The sequence below is a fragment of the Plasmopara halstedii genome, assembly GCF_900000015.1.
Source record: "Plasmopara halstedii genome assembly, contig: Scaffold_42, whole genome shotgun sequence".
In the NCBI taxonomy this organism is placed as follows: domain Eukaryota; phylum Oomycota; class Peronosporomycetes; order Peronosporales; family Peronosporaceae; genus Plasmopara; species Plasmopara halstedii.
The window spans coordinates 689,616-694,995 of NW_020186963.1; positions in this window are offsets into that span (position 1 = coordinate 689,616).

Here is a 5,380-nt window from a genome sequence, read left to right on the forward strand (position 1 = left end):
GAAGATTGCTCAGTTGCCGTGGACGATTTTGATTAGAAAGATCAGGACGTCACGCGTCATCAGACGCCCCGCGCTTCCCGGCAATAGCCAGGGGAGCAGATGGGACATGTGTGAGCTCAAGCAGTGGCCCTGAGCTCTTGCGGTCGAAACCGCAGAGCTCGCAGGAGCGATAGGTGTTAACCCATACGTCGCGGGGCAACAATCCGAAGGAAGTCGATGACGTGCCTTGAGTTTAGCAACATCAAAGTCGTGGTGTCGTTCCACAAGCACGTCCACTTCCTTTTGGCTAAACTGCAGGTTATGCAGTGAGGAAAGTTTTCGATGCCGTTGCACCCATCGCTCAATGAGCGCTTCGTCATCTGTAGCGTTTTTGTCAGGGGCGAGAGCTACAGGTATCGTTCGCATTGCGGGTACATAAGAACCACCTCGTTGATCACTTAGACGAGTGCGATAAGCTTCCGATGGAATTTCTTGTGGGACCAAGAATTGAGCTCGAGGAACTTTCTGTGTGGTAAGTTCATCATCCGTTCTGGCTGGGGGCCCGATGATGTGGACGCGTTACGATAGAGTTACCGCATCCTTCGCTTCCACGGCGGGCCTAGCTGGACGGAAGCCATATTCCACACGAGAGTCACTGACCAGCCTTGGATGGGCGCGCTTTAGAGACGCTTTATTGCAGGTTCAAGATGCCGCCTCTGAGCCTTGTCGAGGTCATTGGTGATTACACCACGGTCCTCGGCTGACGAGAAGTTGAGGAACGGACATGGGGTCCGCAAGGCACGAGCAGGGCTCGTATCTCGCCGCTGGCGCAGCTCGCCTTCCACGTCATCCCATGCGGGAAAAGGAGTGTCAGACTCGTAGTCGACCACCTCCATATCCTCAACGAGTTCACGCGTCATAGAAAGCGTGTGCAATGCGCGACGTTCGTGCTCATCGAGCCTAGGATGTACATCCCCCGGTGCCGCGGACACACTGGCCGACATCGCACCGCATGCGGGAGATGAAGTTGGGCTCTGCCCGTGCTCGCTGTGAGAACCAGCGAGACTTGGTGACTTCCGTGTCGTGGACACTAGGCTCATTGAGCAAGATAGTCATTTCAATTGCAACGAAGTAAGCTGCAATGTCTAGCGGACACGCGAGCTTCGTTGAGACAATAATGGATCAGAACTGAAAATGCTCTCAATCTTAATGGGGGAGGGTGTAACGGGGTTACACGTACCCTGGAAACAGGTGTGTATGTCACACGAGATGCATGGTGTGACTGCTCCCAAACAAGAACGAAAGGTCGGTACCTAGATTGCACTTCCTCAAGCGCTAAGCTATGGCAGCCCCGCTGAAGAAACTTGAAGTGAAAACAAAGAATACTCCACCATTTCGAATATTGAAAGTAGAGCAAAAATCATTTTTTCTTCTAAAGTTTTGGTTATTGGATAAGTTTATGCGAAATTTGAAATAGAAGGGCTAGATCCAATTGTCAAACGGTGACTGAATTTCAAACAGATTTGGAGTGCCAAAAAGAGATGCAGAAAGGCAGATGCCTTATCGTGCCACATGGTTCAAGACTCTGACGGCAGACACGCCAATTCACTGTGTATTGGACAAACGTAATGTCAACTCTTAAAAGGAGATACCAAAGATTCTGCTGCCGAGCACTGAAGACCTGTTTGATCGAGTGTTTGGATACAAAGTCTTTACGAAGATTGATCTTTCATCAGAATACTACCAAATGTTTGGGTTCAAGAAGCAAGTGAATACGCTGCGTTTCGCACGCACAGCGAAGTCTTTGAATGGTGTGTTGCGCCTATGGGTATGGATGTGATGCCAGGAGAATGGTCCAGACTTATGAGGTTTCCCTTTGACAGATTCCCTTTCGTAGTTGTTTCTATGGACGACATTTGTGTCTTTCCCAAAACTATGAAAGATCACATGGATCATTTGGAGATTGTTTTTGAAGTACTGAAACGAGAAAATTGTACGCAAGAGCAAATTTGGAGCCGAGAAAGTGGATTTTCTAGGACATAATATATCAAAAGAAGGATTACATGTGGATTTAAAGACAATATGCGCCATAGAGAAACGGCGAGAGCCGACTACTCGCCAAGAATTGTTGAGTTTTGTAGGACTAGTAGGATATTACAGAATGTTTATCCGCCTAGAGCTGTTGAGTTATCTAGAACTAGCAGGATATTAGAAAAAGTTCTGCAGACTACGCCAAGCTAGTCTTGCCACTGAGTGATATAGTAAAACCGTCTACGACATGGCGTTGGGATGAGAACAGCGTAAAAAGGTTTTGACAATCAAGCTTGCATTGTAGCAAGCGCCAGGGTTGCAATTGTTAAACTACGATCGACCATTTATTGTGACCCCCAACGCATCAGGATACTGTTGAGGAACTGTTATCTCGCAGCAAGATGCAGACAGCAACGACCGCCCTGTAGCCTTTTTATCACAGAAGATGGGTCTACAGGAATTGAACTGGTCAGCACACCAGAGAGAGCTGTACTCTACCAAGCTAGCATTGGTCAAATGGAGACGTTATCTGCACGGAACACATTCGACATCTATACAGACAATTCGGCATGCAAGTGGTTTACGGAGACGCCGATGTTGACGGCGAAGTTGAAACGATGGTTGGACTTTTACAGTCGATTCGATTTTACTTTGCACCATCGACCAGAAAAGCTGAATGTAGTATCTCGACCTCCGTCGAAGCAAATTCGTTTCAACATCTGCCAGATGCATGAGTGCAGGAAGGAATGCCTCAAACGGAGAGAAAACTGCGAACGCCACAGAGAGCGTGTTGCAGCCATGTCAAGCTTGTCCGATCGTGACATGGAGATCATGATTGACACACTTTTTTTCGGGGGAGGGAACGAGCAAAAAATAATAGTTGGGACGCCACAACGTCATGTTGTCAATAATTTAACAATGACTTGATACAGCAGGATTGAGATGGATGCAGATACAAAAGAACGAGTCAAGGAAGTACATTGTTTGCCAAAATGTTCAGACGAGAGCGCATTTGCGTTCAAAAATGATTTATACTTCCTCAAAACAAGTAACCAGGTGTGGAGATGATGTGTATCCAACGATCCGTGCATCAGAGGATAAATTATATCGCAAGCTCATGATTCGGGCATTACCGCACATCCAGGATTTCGGCGAACACAGCTAAGTGTTTCACAATGGTACTATTCAAATAAACTGGATGAGGATGTAAAATTGTACGGGTCAACCTGTGAGACATCAAATCGCTACAAGACAAACAATTTGAGAGCGAACGGAAAGTTGATGCCTATCGTAGCCCTTAGAGAATGTTAGCGTACGATTTCAGTGGATTGAATAACAAGATTACCAATTTCGAAAAGCAAAGACGCCGTCATGACTGTTGTGGACAAATTATTGAAGAAAGTTAAGCTTATTCCGACCCAGACAACAGCCGATGCGCCACTAACTGCAAGAGAGCATTTTGATCACGTAGTCAGACATCATGGACTCTCGACAGTGATTATAATTGATCGAGATCCAGGGTTTACTTCAAACGTTTGGAGAGAGATGATGAATTGCACGGGAATCCAGCAATACATGACGATATCAGGAAGAGCACAAGTAGATGGAGCTACGGAGCGTCAGAACAGAACACTCGGGGACTCACGGGTTGTCAAGTATCGTATCTTGGAAAAGACTGGGTAGATGATCTGCGAAAGATCGGGTATGCGCACCATAGTTTGGTGCAAACTTCATCATGATTTTCACCCTCCGACGTGGATACAGGGAGAAAGCCGAGAAATCCCGTCGTCAACCGACTGATCAGCACAAACAAGTACGCTTCGAAATTTGCAGAATATCGCAGAAGATAATGAAACCCGCGACAAAAATTCTAGAGCGAGCTCAAGCCAGACAGAAAGTTTACTATGACAAGAAACGATCGAACGTCACTTTCAAAATGGAAAAAATGGTATTACTAGCGACCAGAAACTTGCCATTGAAACATGCTCAGACAAGTGACAAGAATGAGAAGCCAAAATTGGTACCGCGCATCATTGGACCATTCGAAATCACTCAAGTCATAAATGAGAGCGCCATGAAGCTTAAGTTGCCAAAGTCGATGGAGAAAATGCATGATGTGTTCAGCGTGGATAGACTGAAGCATTTCGAGGAAACACCAGAACAGTTCAAGTCTAGACCAATACCAAACGCTACACCAATCATTCTCGATGGAAACAATTGTGAAGAATTGTTCATTGCCGAAGCGTGACAGAAGAAACGAAGAGTTCATCGTAAGCAAGAATATTTGGTGAAATGGAATGGATATCCAGCATCTGGAGCAACATGGAATCCGGAGAAGAATCTGAACATCTTTCTCATTTCAGGGAATTAATCATAGTGCTAAACGAAAAAAAAAAATCTGTTCAAACACAAGCCGGCCAAAAGAGAGATGTAACAAGACATGTCTTGATGGTATAATGTGTACCGAGTTAACCAAGATAACGGTTAAAGAGTTAGCGATTATAATCAGCAGAAAGATAACCAGAAACACGATCACTTTTCTAATTTGCCACCAACTCCACACACGCGTTACACTGGGGCAAATTGAGGTATTGCTTCATCCTTAAAGAGGGTCAGTCGTAAGGACTCAGGCGTAGACTGACTAAGAGTGCTGCCAAGCACAGCGGGGCTGCCGTAGCTCTTTGCTCAAAGGAAGCTGAGCAAAGGTTACCGACCTTACGTTCATTACAAGTACGAGTACGGGTGCAGCGGATCATAATCCGCTGCCTCCAAGATGACTTAAATCCTTAGCCAAGCTAAATGAATTCTTCCGTTCAAAATCGAAACTGTTTTTATTGCGCCACTATCTAAAACCCTAGGTTTTCCTTATTAATATAGTAATACCTAATTAATACAATATGACCTAATTAATATGCACGACTGCGGCTTCTTGTTACGGTGTAGCCACACCAATGTGTGATAACTAATCCAAACCTATGTACGGTCCACCATCTTGTGCAACTCACCATTTCATACAAGACCCCGTTACACTCTGATCGTGCGTACGGTCTAGTAGCGTCAAAAGAAAAATGCTACACGCTTATAGGTTTTAACCATCAGTATTTAATAAAATATAATAAGTTTTATCAAAAGAGCAATGTGCTGTGATGCTAGTGTTTCCTGTGCTAGAATTGAATTTTTTTGTCTCATTAATCGTAGAAATTGTCGGCCAACAGATTGGTTCGAGAAGTTTGAGAGTTCCACTTAAAGTCCCGCGTACCTTCTGTTAAGACAGTCCAACCCAAAAGAATCATGCCGAAACGTGTGTCACTCAGAAGTCTCCTACTATGGCATGAATCTATGGACAATAAGGATAAAAATTATAGTTCTT